Source organism: Rhodnius prolixus, unplaced genomic scaffold (assembly GCF_049639745.1).
Source record: "Rhodnius prolixus isolate KJV_2025 unplaced genomic scaffold, Rpr scaffold_1, whole genome shotgun sequence".
Lineage (NCBI taxonomy): Eukaryota > Metazoa > Arthropoda > Insecta > Hemiptera > Reduviidae > Rhodnius > Rhodnius prolixus.
In genome coordinates, this window is record NW_027411581.1 from 57,143,612 (window position 1) to 57,162,132 (window position 18,521).

The 18,521-nt window shown below is 35.0% G+C and overlaps 1 protein-coding gene across 2 annotated transcripts in view; it reads right to left on the bottom strand.

Annotated features, from left to right (window-relative positions):
• LOC141445989 (uncharacterized) overlaps window positions 1-18,521 on the bottom strand; it is a 403,642-nt gene that overhangs the window by 258,494 nt on the left and 126,627 nt on the right. The window contains exon 1 of one of the 2 annotated variants that reach the window (XM_074112315.1): window positions 18,142-18,328. The exons of the other annotated variant lie outside the window; for it this stretch is intronic. The gene's annotated coding sequence lies outside the window, so the exon portion shown is untranslated. Of the gene's footprint in view, window positions 1-18,141; window positions 18,329-18,521 lie in introns of those variants that run through there. 2 annotated transcript variants of the gene reach the window in all.

An 18,521-nucleotide genomic window follows, 5' to 3' on the forward strand; every position in this document is an offset into this window, starting at 1 on the left:
AAAAAAAAAAAAAAAAAAAAAAAAAAAAAAAAAAAAGAACTGAATAGGAAATACTGGTTTTTCAAAAATTGGAAAACTGATAAATCTATACTGTAAAAGTGTTTTTCCAGTAAACTGATTATTTGAACATAATTACTAATACGTAATTGCAAATTTTACTATTCGGATAGTGAGAACATTCCAGTGCTCTTACATAATAATTTTTCTGGATTTCATCCAGACATTAGTATGCATGAATTTTTGTGATTGTCACTTGTTTCGGATTTTCATCCAGCTTCAGAGAAATTGGACTTCCACTTATAAAGTTTCTTTCCATTGTAATAGCATTGTCTCACTTCTGAACTAGTAATGAATTTCAGATATTGTTGTCAATCAATCAGGTTTGTACCTGAAAGATTTGGTCACATTATTAAAACTATCCGTTAGGATTGCAAAACACCCAACTTTGACAATTTTTTTTTTTTTTGGCATTGGCTTCCGCCATACAGCCAGCATCGTCTAGGTGCTTATCACTAGAATATCACTCACTCTCCATTCTTACTTATAAATACTCCGCTCATTCATCCCTCTATTATATACAACTATTTACATAAACTACTGCTAATGGATGGAGCAGCACTCTGTGCTCCTGCCATCCTTATAGCTTAACCGAAATTAAAATCACGTAATCCTTCTCTAAGCATTTTCTTCCATTCATTCTAATTCGGCTATAGCTTTTAAATACATTCATATTTCATTGCTAGCTCTGCTATCGACTTAAGTACATAAATGTTGGTGGAGAATATAATGTCTTCGTAGCGAAATGGTGCATCTAAATACCTGTATATATCGTCAAACATTCGTTTCCTTTCTACCACATAACGTGGACATATCATTATTACATGTTTGAAATCCTCCTCCTCATTGCAATCTACGCAAAGAGGAGAGGGCCTTTTGTTGATCCTGTGTAGATACGATCCGCACACCGCGTGGTTCGCTCTCAGCCTGCTTATTGTCGTAACAACCCATTTATTAGTGACAGTTCCCTTAAACCATGGTTGTCTAGGTAACTGGTCTGCCATAGTTTTATAGAATCTACCTTTATCACCATTATTGTAATCTGTCTGCCATTTTGTAGTGCTGTTTTTGCAATTATACCCTTGATATCGGTGTGTGGTAATTTATAATTAGCCATTTCCCCACTATTGGTGGCTTCCTTTGCAAGTGTATCAACAATTTCATTCTCTTTTATACCACAATGACCCCTTACCCACAAGAAATTAATGCAGACTCCCTTCTCTTTAAAAATGGCAATAGTTTCTACAACCTCTGCGATAATGTGATTCATTCTGCAGACTGGTTGTGTATATGTGATAATTTACACAACGCACTCTGGCTGTCACTAATAATGGTATATTTTTTCTCCGACAACGAATAAATATATTTTAAAGCCGTTAAAATAGCAATTAGCTCCGCTGTATAGATGGACGCCTCATCTTCTAATTTAATTATCGTAAAATAGTTCCGAACCGGATCATACACAGCACTTCCGACTTTATTATTGATTTTGGACCCATCTGTAAATAACCGATATGAGCCCGGATAATGGGAAGAAATGTAATCTTCGAAGGCCGCGGTTCTCATCTTTTCCGGTACCTTTATCAAGTCGAAGGAAGTGTTAACCCTTAATTCGCTCAATAAATGTTCGTATTTTAAGTTGTACACATCTAACTTATTATTCGAATATACCTTATCTCTAAAGGTAGAGATTCTAATAAAACTTTCTGTGTAAATGGGGCCTTTCTTTTTTGTCCAATATTTGTGAGTGAGGACTTCGGTATTTAATTGGCTTATTTTGTTATAAATTATCCGGTTCGGGGCTAATTTTTTTAAGACATATCGATCGGACAGTACTTCTATTCTATAAGCGAGCGGTAATTCGCCAGCCTCTGCGTACATTACGTCCACAGGTGTGCTGTTCAAGAATCCGAGACACAATCTGATACATTTATTTTTCTTATACTTTTTTATTTTTTTTCCGAAACGTTGTGGCATGGATGTGTACCTTTATCAGTGGTTTCTAATTTGGTACAGTGGTATGCTAGATTCAGATGGCTGTTACTGTTTTGATTATTATATCGTTATGTAAACTACTTTTATTTTTAACTTGAATTGAACTTGTACGTGAAGGGGTCGCCTAACATACTTGCAGGCCTGACCATACAGAAAACACCCGTAATCTAGTACCGCTCTTATTGTGGCCCTGTAGAACATTAGGGACACCTCCGGGTCCGCCCCCCACTTCCTATGGGAAAAGGCTCGTAATGTGTTGAAGTACTTTTCTATTTTTAGTTCCACGGTTTCGATGTGTTTTTTCCAATTAAGTACTTTGTCCATTGTCAACCCTAAGAATTTTGCGGACATTTGGCATGGAAATTTCCAGTTCACCAGTACCATCTCACCGGAGAGGCCCAATCTCCTCTTTCTTTCTTTTTTCTCTATTTCTATAAAAGATTAAATTCCCAAACATTTCTTTAAAATGTGGGCTACCTATATACTCGGTTATGACTTCAATTTTTTCGCAACCACCCACATTTAATAGAAAAGTTGCCGAAAATGAGCAAAAACAACATTATCAGAAATTGTCGTTCTTTTTGTTGTCGTTGTTGTTACTTTCTTTTTGTAAACAGCATGGCGCCTAATAGCGTGAACAGATTTTCATGAATTGTGAAGAAGTATTGAAATTTTTATTCCTTTTCTTTTCAGGCAAAACTCGCCATGTACATCATATTAACTTCGTAGGAATGCCATTACATTCATCAGAAATTACAAACTTCATTTGCTTTGCTTCCTTTGAAATTTGGAAACTTTTTTATTTTTTTTTTCCGAAACGTTGTGGCATGGATGTGTACCTTTATCAGTGGTTTCTAATTTGGTACAGTGGTATGCTAGATTCAGATGGCTGTTACTGTTTTGATTATTATATCGTTATGTAAACTACTTTTATTTTTGTTGTCTACTTAATTTTCACAATCCTAGAGTTATTGAACTTGAATTTAAAATTGAGATTCAGCGTAGGGCTAAGTTTTGTCTTCCGTTTTACTTCCGTGTTAATTCAATCATTACACTAAATACTGTGAAGTCTGTCCAGTACATATTGCTGTGCGACATTGCAGATATTTTGAATCTGATACATCTATTTACAAGGAAAAAAGTAAAATAAATTCCAAAAATATGCAAGAACTACTGCGTGATAATATACTACATACATTGTAACTACATGATATAAACTATTTACAGTATAACTCACGTTACAGTTCCCAATAAATAGTTACTCACTTAAAGTTATGTATAAAACCAAAGTATTGTAATGCTCCGAATATGGTGTGCTCCTTTCTTTGCATGTATATTATGTATACATATATCTGGAATAAATCGCAAAAAGTTAGCGACGACCGTGACACAAATACAACTTATCATACAATAGCGATCTAACGGTTAGCGCTTCTCTGGTAACTGCGCATACTCACAGAAGAAATTGTGTGAGAAAGAGAGAGGAACACACGGAGGACGTAGGAGATGTATGTAAATAAAACTACTCCCAGCATCTCTTTTATGCTCTTTGAGAGAAAAAAAAAAGGAAAACATTTTGAAAAAGTAAAAGATTCATGCTTTTAACCCAAACAAATGGTTTTTAGTGATACCATTTTTGATTCGTGCCTCATGAGCAAGGGCGCTCTCTAGTCGTGTTTATGGTAAACAAAAAGAAGTACAAAAAACCGCCATACACACACACATACTAACTAGTGAATACAGAAAGAACTTTAGAAACACTGATACTATTGGATACTATAGTTTTAAATCTAAACGGATGTAACTTAGAAACCAAACCTTATCTACAGAGTATATCTAGAACTGTTGGAGGTTATTCTATGGTTAAAACTACCGCAAAAAAAACATTGTGCTCTTATTCCCTATTTATTCCATTGCATTTTCCCATAAATGCTTTTTTTTTATTTCTCACTTAACCTCTTTTGTATTCCCACCAGTAATAAAGGTTTTGAAATCTATTGTAGCCTTCTGAAGTGAAATACAAAATTGTTCCTTGTGCTTGAAGCAGTGGAATGTTCTAGCTCGTTCTTCATTTTGAACAAACGTTTTTGAATAATTCTTCTAAGGATTATGCAGAGTTTGGGAAAAGATAAAGACTATTTCCGGTGAAATATATATGGTGGACATATCAGTTTGAAGGGAATGGACTGAACAAAAGAAGGAAGATTAAATTTTATTTTTCCCAGCAATTTTTTTTTTTCTCGAAATCCTGGAACAGCTCATTGATTGCACAGAACTAAATGGTGACAAACGTTCAAAACTGACTCTGACGAACAAAAGATAACTAACTATACAACGACCTGCTTGACCCAATATGGGCGTACGGAATACAGCTCTACGGAAGTGCCAAAAAAATCGAACATCAACCGACTCCTTAGAATAAAAAATTCTAAGAACAATAGTTAACGCTCCCTTCTACGTCTCCAATTCATACTATACACTCTGATCTAAATATTCCTCTCTTCTCTGAAATAGAGCCCAATCTCACTTCACAAAACTCCACTCAAATCTGCACAATCATTACAACCCTCTGATCCACAACATGTCTACTACAAACACTTCCTTCAAATCCTCAACGTGGCTACGCGACCATCCCAAACATATAACGCTAACCTCCTAGGATGGTTGCTGTGTAAGCTTGCCAATCTGGCGAACTAACGGCTTCTATCACTGGATGGTCGTCGTTTACTCCATTCACGTCTCTTGGCGCACATGCATGTATATGTATATAATATATACATGCATGTGCATTTGCGCTATCCTTATCTCTCACCACAATTGCTTATTGTACTAGATACAGTTACAAAATAACTAAACAAATTAGAAAAATATAAAAAAATATTTCGATAGGGTCAAATTGTTTTATTTCCAGTTTGTTCGGTGTCTGCAGAACGCGCAGTTTGTCTGTCCTTCTATAGAGTGTATGGATACAGCGTAACTCACGAACATAAAATCATAGAAACTTCAAATTTGACATCCGGTTTTGATGCCACTATGGAACCCGCCAATAAGCTTTTCTGTATCTATTCAGAACTAAAATAATAATAAAAATAGACTAATAAAACTATAAAGATAAAAAAAATAAATAAATACCACTTAAAATAGTTTTTAGTCTGACCCCGAAAAAAGAAGAATCCCCTCCCTTCTTCCACGTAAAAGATATCAGGTCATCAGCAATCTTTAGGGGTCATCAATTTCTCCGCCCCCTTCCCCTTTATAATCACTTATTATTTAGAAAAAAGAAAAAAAAAATGAACGTCTTCAGTTTTATAACGATGAAATAACATATAATAATAAATAGTGGAAATAGACGTATAGGACGTGAAATATGGAAATCCAGAACTAATTTCTAATCACGTTCCTCCTCGTATAACAACATTCAGTAACATATGGATTTTAATGTCTTGTGTATATATGTGTACATACATGTTTTTTCCTGTCCGTGTGTTTGTACATATAATATGTTTAGTTTCTTTTTCGAAAACAAATTAACATTGCGACTAATTTCTTTTTATTTTATTTTTCATGATTTATTACAAAAAAATTTTTGGAAATTACATTTTATTCTCTTTTCTCTTTAATTCTATTTTTATTGCTTTATTCCCCTCCAATCGCTTGTTAATTAGTTAGCGTAAGATATAATAGTGGTTGACATTTATACGAATTTACGTAAAATTTATGGTTTAAAGTTGACATTTTACGAAATTGTTTTTAAAATTGATTGTTTTACGGACAACTGAATTCGAATCTGAGATTTCCGCTTGGGAATCTGGTATGCTAATCTCTATCATCTTTATTATCATTTTTTAAATTAATAATTCCATTTCAAGCATTTTTTGTTTTTGTATAGAAGTTGAAAATGAACCTGGAGGGTTCGAAACCACCGCAAAGTAAATAGAAGCCATAAAGTAAAGACTTTAAACTGAATAGACTAATTTATATACTTGGAACAACTTAAGTCAATTTATACCAAGATAATTAGTATCTGTAAGGTTTACGCAGGCAAAGGATTATCTATTCCCAACAAATCCCATTTTGTAATCACTCCATTATATTCATATAATTTTATGTATCATTCATTATACGAGGGTCGTTTGAAAAGTCCGTGCAAAGTCAGAGAGATAGCACTACTGGCGCGTATCGAGGTTATGTTTAGTTAGTAGCATCTCTTGGAAGAACACACACCAAGTTTCAGCCAGATCGGTCTATTTCTTTGTGTTTGGCATTCGTTTGAATCGAGGAAGTCGAGTGATTTTCAAAAAAATGGACGAAAAAGAATTTCGTGTGTTGATTAAACACTACTTTATGAAAGGCAAAACGCCTCAGGAGACTAAAGAGAAGCTTGATAAACATTATGGTGATTCTGCACCTTCGATTAGAACAGTTTCAAAATTTTCGGAGTGGCCATATGGGCACAAGTGACGCTGAACGTTCTGGACGCCCCTGTTGAGGGTTACTACTCCAGAAATCATTGATAAAATCCATGATATGGTGATGGATGACAGAAGAGTGAAGGTGCATGAGATTGCTAGTGCTGTGGGCATCTCGAGTGAAAGGGTACATAATATTTTGCATCAACATTTGGACATGACAAAGCTATCCGCAAGATGGGTGCCGCGATTGCTCACGCTTGACCAAAAACGAAATCGTGTGAAGTGTTGCAAGGACGGTTTGCAGCTGTTCCAGAAGAATCCGCAGGACTTTAAGCGTCTTTTCTTCACTGTGGATGAAACATGGATACATCACTACACTCCTGAGACCAAAGAACAATCTAAACAATGGGTTACCAAGGGGGAATCTGCGCCAAAAAAGGCGAAGACCGTTCCTTCGGCCGGAAAGATTATGGCGAATGTCTTTTGGGATTCGCAAGGAATAATCCTCATCGACTATCTGGAAAAGGGTAAAACTATTACAGGTGCATATTATTCATCGTTATTGGACCGTTTGAAAACCGAGCTGCAAGAAAAACGCCCACGATTGGCCCACAAAAAAGTCCTTTTCCATCACAACGCACCAGCTCACACCTCAGCAGTTGTGGTCGCAAAATTAATGGAAATAGGGTTCCAACTCGTTTCACATCCCCCCCTATTCTCCAGACTTGGCTCCCTCGGACTACTATTTGTTCCCCAATATGAAGAAATGGCTGGCGGGAAAAAGATTTTATTCAAACGAGGAGGTGATTTCAGAAACGAATGGCTATTTTTCAGACTTGGACAAATCCTATTATTCGGAAGGGATCAACAAACTAGAGCAGCGTTGGACGAAGTGTATAAGCCTAAAAGGAGACTATGTTGAAAAATAAAAAAGGTTTACCTCAAAAAAATTAAGTAGTTTTTATTTTTGCACGGACTTTTCAAACGACCCTCGTATAAAGTTAATGTTTGAAAAAATTTGAATAAACCAGTGAAATGAAACCTCAAATTTCAGTTACATGTAACCATATTTTTATAATCCAAAAAAATACCACTTAAACCAAAAATATAAAAAAGAAACATGTTTTCTATGTAGAGTATGCTAATAATGCATCCAGATCATAGATAGAAAAATAGATTAAACTAGGGCGGCCTCAAGGCCTACGCCACCGCGACCCCGTGGATCTATTATGGCTCCCCTCACTCTAAAGCTCACCTTCCAGACCTGTCCTTTTAATAAGACTCTTGATGCTGGAGAGCGACTCTTGGGTAAAGCTCACAGGCCTTGGTTTTTTCCTCCCCGAGAAGTAACATCCTTAGCCGTACGAGCCCCTCGCACTGACACAACACGTGCAGTGCCGTTTCCTCCTCTTCCTGACAGCACCTACAGAGGCTATCATCTGCCAGGCCCATGTGATGCATGTGTTTCCTGAGCCTGCAGTGGCCATCCAGATCGTTGCATTTATTTATAAAACACAGATTTATGGAAACCAAAGAAGTGAACTTATGTTTAATTGTCAGATTCCGCATTGTGTATCAACCAATTCATCATTAATTATCTATTTACGGTGGTGACACGCTTTAATTAATTAACCTCATTTACTAATCAGTTGATTGTTTTTTTGAAGTAATCAACAGATATCTAATTGTTATAATATAATCACAGAATTCCATCTATTTTCGATTATGAAATCTATAATGATTTGTATCATTATTAAAACAATAGCGGTGGTGTCATATCGATAAATATATTGCATTGAATTTAGTATATGAAACTAATTATCTGGACTAATTCTGTCAGTCGGGTCGATTGATTGTGAACTTAATGAAGGAATCAATCAAAAATGGACTCTAGCATTCAGTGAATTGCAGGTAAACTAGTTACTGTTATTCTGTTAATAGAATAGATTCACCAACACCCTGTGGACAATGCGGCAACGTCAAATTTTTTCCCAACTTGGTGGAATGTACCAAAGTAATGACAGTTCCTAAAACAGTAGCCGGTAAAATGTGTATCACTAACCTATAAGTTCCGTTTAAGAAAAATATTAAAGAAACTGCTTCTAAAAATTGGATTTCTCCTCTCTTTGAATCGCAGAAAGTATTTCTCTTTTTTTTAGTTTAGTTTCTGCGCCAAGCAGTCTCTCATAGCGTGTGTGGAAGTACCTCGATCGACTTTTGTGGGAAGAAATATTATTCTTAATTTATTCTAGTCTTTGACAGCGTCTGCCACCCGGGATGACTAGATAACCTCAACAGCATTCTGCCTACTCTTTATTTCCTAATTCTTCAAACCAATCTCTTCGTCAATTTCAGTCCCTTCTGTGGTCGTACCTGTTTTCCTGTTTCTACAATTTGTGCAAGACGTTTCCTTTGGCCCTATTCTTTACACAGACTTCGTTACGTACGTTACTGCTATTCCTACTCAGTCTCATTCTTTTCCACTTTAGCAGACTTTTAGACACCTGGTGCCTTGACTATTGTTCTCTTCAATCCCATAAAGAAATCTCTTGGATCTTAGACCATAAAAAATGGAGAAAGAGAGTGAATGTAATTACATTATCACTCCATTACTGCCTAGAGAACATAAGTACGTAGCATCCTGGAAAAACAGAGTTGCCGATGCTATTTATTTCTAATTGGACTCAGAGGAGCGATCTTTCCGGCTGAATAATACAAATCTGGATATCCTAAGAAATATCGTGTCATCATAAAATATAACCAAAACTGAACACACACGGTAAAATATTTTCTACGCCTTCTTTCTACTCGCATCTACAAAAAGGTTAAAGAAAAGAAAAAGAAAAGACATTCCTAAAAACCGCATACCATCTTACAGCATGCTAACTTCTAGTAGAAGAGTGCGGAGGTAATTGTCAACACACCTTCTCCTCGAGAACGGAAAGATCTTGTTTTTCTTATCTTATGGTGCGATACCAATCGGACAAGCAAGTGGCCACTGGGGAGAACGCAAAAGGTCAACCACCCAGTGCAATATTCTTTCAACAACGTGAACCAATAATCTTAAACTGCATTTTCAAACTGGTGAACATCCAGCACACCTCATTATTTTCTTTTTAAATCAAAGATATTATCAATGGAAATAAATTTTGTTTAAATAAATAATTGATTTAAAATTTATTAAATCACTCAAATTTACCACTTTATACTTTTTTATTGCTGTTAAAAGATTTCAGTTCTTCATCAGTTGTTTACAAAAAGTCGAAGTAAACGACTTTACGAGGGTCATTTGAAAAGTCCGTGCAAAGTCAGAGAGACAAGAACAGGTTTGCAGCTGTTCCAAAAGAATCCGCAGTACTTTAAGCGTCGTTTCGTCACTGTGGATGAAACATGGATACATCACTACACTCCTGAGACCAAAGAACAATCTAAACAATGGGTTACCAAGGGGGAATCTGCGCCAAAAAAGGCGAAGACCGTTCCTTCGGCCGGAAAGATTATGGCGACTGTCTTTTGGGATTCGCAAGGAATAATCCTCATCGACTATCTGGAAAAGGGTAAAACTATTACAGCTGCATATTATTCATCGTAATTGGACCGTTTGAAAACCGAGCTGCAAGAAAAACGCCCACGATTGGCCCACAAAAAAGTCCTTTTCCATCACGACAACGCACCAGCTCACACTCTCAGCAGTTGTGTTCGCAAAATTAATGGAAATAGGGTTCCAACTCGTTTCACATCCCCCCTATTCTCCAGACTTGGCTCCCTCGGACTACTATTTGTTTTCCAATATGAAGAAATGGCTGGCGGGAAAAAGATTTTATTCAAACGAGGAGGTGATTGCAGAAACGAATGGCTATTTTTCAGACTTGGACAAATCCTATTATTCGGAAGGGATCAACAAACTAGAACAGCGTTGGACGAAGTGTATAAGCCTAAAAGGAGACTATGTTGAAAAATAAAAAAGGTTTACCCCAAAAAATTAAGTAGTTTTTATTTTTGCACGGACTTTTCAAACGACCCTCGTATGTTTGTAAGTAAACAAGTAGGTCGGCTTGTACTGAATCATTGCTCTTAGATGGCGTTGTCTAGTATTTACCCGTTAACGTTAAACTAATAAAATTTATGATAATGGACAATAAATCTAATCAAATATTCTAATCACAGAAATAAATATAAAACTCCCCTCAGGCTGTAGTACAATTGTCAAAATGACAATCGACCCTTCTTTACTAGCATGAAGGCTTCTTTATTATCCAACAACAAGAAGTGGAAACCAGAAGACAATTCAGCTGAGTGCCAGAGACTTCCCAGGTTTATCAGTCATCGCTTGTAAATCATCATTTGAAACCCATGAGTTGTCAACTACCACAAGGAACAAATAAATAAATAAAAAACTTCCGGAACGAATTGCTTACAATCAGAGTATGATTAGAAACTGCTCCCTCGGTGCTTTGGAGCCCTGCAAACGGTAAGGGAGAAATATCTCACACAGGGCCACCGTTAGGGACGAACAGAAGGTTCAGCGCTCTGCCAAAATTTTGGCTATTAATTGTAAAAATAATCAATCTGAGTATTTATACAAGCTGTTCAGCCTCAAAGCAAAGATTGTTGGCCAAACAATAAACTGTCACAACTCTTACAATTACTCAAATGCAGAATGTTACTTCAGTGAATAAATTAATTAAATAATATAAAGATATAAAACAAAAAGATAATGAAAGATAATTCAGCGAATAATCATAAATTAGTGAGTAAAATCAATACCCAAAAAAGCTGAAGAATTTTACAGGGCACACTAAAGAACAATGCAAAAATTGATCTGGGAGTATAAAATGATAGATTTAAAATATAGGAAAAATACTACAATCAAAAAAAAAGTCTCGTTCTTGTGAAATTGAAAACAACAATGTAGAATTAGTTGGAAAATTGAGTTTCCAAAAGCTCTCTGCCAAGTTTTGAGATGCTCAACAGCCGGATAATCAACTTAATATTTTACGCAAAGATACTACAGTGTACGGTCAAAAATCAACTAGATGGTAAACCGTTTTTATGGTGTTTAACGTTTGGTAGCAACATGGTAAATTTGTTTTAGGAATATCAGTTTGCACAAATTAGGTGAGAAAGTGTCTTGACTAAACCGGATTGTACGGAATTCAAAATTATTACAGCTTCTCGGAGCTAGTGGGACAAAATTCCCCATGGTGGGGAAAATTCAGTGTGGGGCACGCTAATTTTGCCTGAAGGGATCAAGAATATAGGGGATCAAAGCATATCCTGAATCGAAGCTTGCTTTCTACCACAATCACCCTTCCTCATATAGCCTTAATGCTGGACGTCTATCATATCGGCCCTAAACTGGGTAGCAGACTACCCAGTTAACTAACTCTAACAACTAGTCCCTGCTTCTAAAGGTATAGTCACGAAAGTGGAGGAGAAATGTGCATTAAAATGAAGTTACAGTTCAGGTTGAGGCTTATCGTTGCAGCTACCATTATACCAAAGAGGAACACTTTTTATACCTCCATACAATTATTCTATGCACCTAATTTCATACCTAGAACGTTTTCGTTCCAATCAAAGTTAAAATACCCAATAAAAATTATTAATATTAAAGTAACCAGTCATCTTGTGCTCCCATTTTTTGTCAACAATATTAACACTACTATCTCTTTTTTAAAATATTCGACTTAACTGACTGATAATTATCGCGTAATGGACAGAGATTAATATATGAAGAGCTTCGACCACAATTTGAAATTACTCTATGAATTATAAGTTTAATATTAATAAGGGATCAAAACATATCCTGGACCGAAGCTTGCTTTCTACCTCAATCACCCTTCTTCATGTAGCCTTAATGCTAAACGTCTATCATATCGGCCCTAAACTAATTTATTCGAATCAGGAGGAGAATTAAAGTGGATCAATATGACGTCAATATGTGCCACGTCACTGCACTATGCTGAACGAGCACTTTCTTGTTCTGTAATAGTTAATTGATCAGTAATTCCAAGCAATTATCTCTTTGGTCGATTTAATTATAAATCAAATTCTAACTTCCCAACATTTAAATGTCATTGTTTTGAACAACTTTTATCGCATTTCTCACGATTATTGATCGACACGTTTTTCTGCTTGTCATCGGGAGCTGATAATTCAATAATATTAGATCATTCAGCCACTGACTTTAAGGCAGGATTAATTGCAATGTAAGCTCAAAAAAAGGGGAATGAGTAATTTCAGAGTTATGACGCGCAGTATACTTTGAAATGAAAAGTTCTTTGAAGTTTTGGTGGGAATTAAATCACTAAACTTCGTGCAAATAATGCTTTATAATATTATAACTTAATATTTGGACAAAAATAACCATTTATACAAAAATATATCGTAACATGTATCACCCAAAACACAATTGAATCTTTGCTGGACTGATGGCTGATGAAAATAAATTGAATAATACATTTTCTTGATTTCCAAAATTAAGGAAAGTCTTAATCGAATGTTCTACGATCTTTGTTAATCGATTATTTTGGTAATTATAAAGTTAATCTATGAATTATGCGCATAAATATGTTCAACATAAAATAACTTGATGATTTGCAGTGTGAATAAGTTTATAAAATTTTCCAATTTTGTACAAAAGAGTTCTTATGTCTGTATTATGATGAGAAATTTGTTTATTTGTGTCTTGTTTTTGCTCAGACTATAATATTATAGTATTTATTTATGTTCTTATCGCATATTCTTACCGTAATCACAGGTGAAGAAGTCTTGCATACCGAGTACATAAAAATTATGTGATGGTTGCTTTTATTTGATTTGATGATGATGAAACAAGTTCATCCTGATTCACCCACAACCATTACATTACACTAAATATTTTAAAATCTCCAATTATTATTATTCTTGTTCTTTGCGTCACCAATAACATTTTTCGCAGTCAGAGGACCTCCCAAAACGTGTATTTCTGGTGGAAAATTAATGTTGAAAACCGTTCACGAATAGATAAAATTGTAAATTTGATTTTAAATATCTCAACAAATGTTAGGAATATCGAAACAGGATTAACGTCATTTTCCACAATTTTTTATGTAGTTTTCATAATCATTGTCAAAACCAGTGGTCCTTATGAAACCCCGATCTGTTTCTTCCGCCAAAAATGAAGGTAAAGCATCGGGGGTGGAAAATTTGAAAACTAGACCAAAAAATATGTATAGTTTACTTCGTGGGTTTTTCCGTATTTCCGCTTTCCTAAAAAGCTATTAGCGATTGGTGCGTTTTAAATGGATCACCCTGAAAGTAATGTATATATACTCGTACATATACGAGTATGTACTATGTTTAAACTCTCAAACTCTCTTGTCAAACTCTCGCTAGAAGACCAAGTCTTTTGTAAGAAATAAATATACAATATCTCTGATGGATTATTCAACAGAATGATTTTGTTATAAGCAGAGTTACCACAGTGTATATAGGACTTGCCACTTTGGAAACTGTTGGTAACCAAAACAAAGAAAGGTGTGAACTGTTAGAAAAAATTCTTTGCACTGAATATTGTGCAGGTATTTGATTACCTTATAGTATGTAAGTGATACCACACAGTTCAGGTTAGAAGTGTGAGCAAATATTGGTTCAGTGTACGACAGAAGTGGGGGGGACTTTACTTCTGTACGCTCTAGGGACCGCGGTCTCAACAAAAGATCAAATATAAATGGCCATAGTTTCTAATAATAATAATAATAATAAAAAAAAAGTCCAGACTCCAGAAAATGTACAGCCATTAATATACTCTTTGTCCACCATTCACCGCACAATACAATCACCACACAAACACAACTGTACAAATGTTTACCAAATAGTTGGAAGAGCAAGAAGAAGAAGACCCCGAACGATGGTGGGGAACCACCCTAGGAGAAGAACTAGTTCTGAAGATGAGGAAGTAGGCCCCAAAATAGCGGGCTAACTCATTCCGACAGATCACTCTGTGTACACCCACTTTGTTTACACGTATTTTAGTTTTGTCTTTCTTTAGTTCGTTCTTTGCCTACGGTCGGCTTGCGACCAAACACAAAGGATATGTGGTAATACGGTTCTCCTTTTACCGTTCCGCCTTTCATTTATTTTCGGCCTTATTGAGTATGAGTAAACAACAAGTACGGCGAGTCAAACTAAGAGTACGAGCTTGGCGTTCCAGGAGGATGCTAGAAGTGTGCATCATTTTAGAACATTTAAGGAAGAGATGTGACTAGCTAGAACATGAATCTCGTACTAGCAGCGAAGGTAACATCAAATTTAAGATTAGTTAATTATGCGACTAGTTCGAAAAGTGATTCTTTTTTCTGACGTCGGACTTCGTCATGTTGTTTCAGCTCGGGCAATAACTAAAACATTTCCACAATTGACTTAGACATTTCCAATTGAGTTAGAATGCCTTGATTGGCTGTGGTTCCGTTAAACCCAAGAACAGTTACTCTAAAGTTAGTTTAAATAATCTTAGTTACCATACTCTAAAAACCTATTTGTCGGTCACTAAATGCCTGAGTTTCCCGTGAATAGGTAACTCTATTTAAGAAAATTTAACATAATCATAATTTTTCTTAGTTTTCCTTGTAAGTTAGACACAGAAATAAATGAATATTGCTGGAAGGCTGGTATTAATTTGAAGCAGGTATATTAATTGTACTTAATGGTATTGTGTGTAAGATAAGGAACATTGAAATAAGGAACAACTAGGTACCCAGAACATGCTGGTCTCGTGCAAGTTGAGACATGTCCAGTGTATGAGTGTGTAGAGTGTAGGTGGTATAGAGCCAGCTTTGTGTACTGGTTGGCCAGGTGAGTTTTGTAGCACACTATTTAATTGCTGTCCACTATCCCTCGGACCGGACTGGACCGTCTGCACTATCCTCTCACTGTGGGAAACTATTAATGGGATAGTCAGAGGGATCATAGATCACCCGCCCGCGCCTAATAGGACACGCATGTGCTCACACTTTACTTTTACACACACAAACACACACACTGAACCAATGAACTTAAAGTACAATTCTCTAGTTTGCTCAGTGAATAATGGGTTCGCCTACCATGTATATACTTATTTCGCACCTTTAATTCAATTACGTTTTTTATTCCTTCTTTCTTCAGGAGAAAATGTACTCTTGTTTATATAGAATAAAGAATAAGAATAAGAATAAAGAAAAAACTAGACCCACGGCGAACAGTAACCCCACAATTAAAAACAAAATCACAATTTTGACTGCGGATGGAAGACGAAACTAAATAAGCCCATCGTGCTTTGATTATGAAAAATATTTTCATCAGCTATTTCCTCAACAAAAACTTTAGTTAAAAAAGGGTTGATTAAACGCCAAAAGGTACACAAATCAGAAATTATCCATCATTTCATTCATACTTCATCTTGTAATTTCAGTCATTTAGAAACGAATGAAAAAGCTTTAGCTTTTATATAAATTTTATAATAATACCATTTTAAGTAATTTTACTGCATTAATTTTCATTAATATTTTTTAGAATTTATTAGATGTCACAGACCCTTATGCTGGCCATTTTAATATTTAAATATATCAAATGATAAATCTAGAATAATTAGGCTGTTTACGATTGCAATTATTCCCCTGTCATTTCTTCTTCCTGCCAAATTTTATTTTACTCTACTCAAACTATATGTAAATGTAAATTATTTTCTTAACTAAACAGACATCGTCCTAACATGAATATGAAAACGACAGAACTCTTAACTTCCTGAATCTCACACTTACCATTAGAGATAACTTAGAATTCGGAATATTCAGAAAGCCCAGGTCCACTGACACTATTATACACAACAGTTCCTACCATCCTATTCAACATAAACTAGTCGCACTCAGACATCTGACAGATAGAAAACTAAACCTCTTGTACTGACCAACTGTGAGAGAGAACTCAACATCATTCGCACAATAGCAGTTATACCACAAACATTGATAATAATTTGTACTAAGTACAAACAAACGTTGTCCAAACCAAGGCCAAAACAATAACGCACCCAACATATTCACCACTTTGACTTACATCGGAAATGAGACCTACAAACTAAATAACCTTTCCAAGAAACTAGACCTCAAAACCGCGCTTAGATCCAACAACAAACTGAGAAATAGTGCACAAATCGAAACTAACAATCCTTATGACAATAGTGGTATTTACAAACTAGTTTGTCCAGACTATGATAGTACCTATACTGACTAGAGCGGGAGAAAAATCCAAGACAGATACAAAGAACACATCCGCTCGTACAAACACAACTTACGCAAACCTCCTTATCATACACGGTCACCAACTGGACAGTATCAACAACACAATGACTCTGCTACATATAGGAGAAAAAGTAACATTCAATCTTAGAAATATACAAACAGAAATCCATTCGCCAATACTTTATGAAAGTCCAAATTAACTATAACCCTGTTACACTCTTTAAAGTCATTCCCTACCAAACACACCGACACAGCTGAGCAAATCTCATGAACAAAAATAATGAATATAATATGTTCTCTACTATTCAAAGTGTTCTATTTAAGATTATATTTATTTACGCAGTATTTTGTTAAACGATTAGAATCACTTATTCATCAATATTTAATGAAACAGCAATTATTTCCCAGCACAAATGAACTAGGTACGATTCAGTTTTCCTGCTTACGTTCTCATAACTTCCATTTTACAATTCTAAAACATTACCTAAGCACAGAACTCGCCCTTAAATACCTACTAGGATTCTTTAGTTTTATTTCAGCATTTGTACAAAAAAAAAAAAGTCATTCACATTGAAGGATTGGTACTATCTACTTCCGTCTTTTTCCAGAACCAGAAATTATTTCCAGCCTTAATTCCACACAAATTCATGCAAACAATAATTTAAAACTTATACATAGTCGATTAAAAGAAAACACTACAAAATACTTCCTAAAAACAATTTGGGAGAACAAAACAAATCCCAATTTTCAACCTATAAATAACTAAAAAGGTAAGATTAAGAAATATATCAAAAAAGGAGTTGAGTTAAATAATTTCATCACAGCCCATTCAAAAAGAATTTCTAAAGGGTTTAGGATTCCTACACCTAGAACTTGGGAAAACATTGAATGATAATTTTGAATTTATAGTTCATTAAAAAGAAAGATTAAAGAATAGATTAAAAAGGAATAGAAACATTCCAATTTGGGGAAATGAAAACGCTAATTTAGAACTTATAGTCGTTAAAGTAAGATCAATGATGCATGAAATAGAAACAGAAAACCATTCCAAAGAAAAATTTGAGAAAACAAAGAACACAAATTTTGTACTTAAGTTCTATTGAAGAGAAAATATCAGAGACTACATCAGAAAGCTTTAAAAATCAGTTAAAAAAAAACTAGAAAAACAACGGATGCTATTTTTGAACTTATGGTCTAATTAAATGAACAGATTGAAGAACACATATACTAAAGGGTTTTGAAATCAATTTAAATACTTCTTGTAGTACTGAAAATTAAAGAATTAACCCACACAGAACGAGTCAAGACTTGGCGTAAATATTAAATTATTATAATTAATTGATAACATGCTAATTTCATGCAAGAATAATAAAAGTATAATTGAAATTAAAAATAAATAATTGATAATAAAGACTTACCTTGCTTAAATAATATAAAAGTCCATCAGCATCTCAGTAGATCACCAGTCCAATAGCACTTGACACTATTTAAAATAATTCACACTAAAACTGTATATCACGCACTTAAGTATAACTTAAACACAATTTATAAAATAGAAATGCACTTTAACACGCAATAATATTCACTTAAAAAATCACTTTAAAAAAAAGAGACACACGAACGAGTTAAAGATGGCCGCCGGTAACTGGCCAGGCCGATCTCAGCTGGTAAAGGAAGGTTATATCTAAGCAGTGTGACCAACTTTTGAAATTTTATTCAGCTTAAAATTTTGTTATAAAAAGTGAATTTTATATTTTATATTCACATAATATTATAATGGTTAATAAATAAAAGCCCT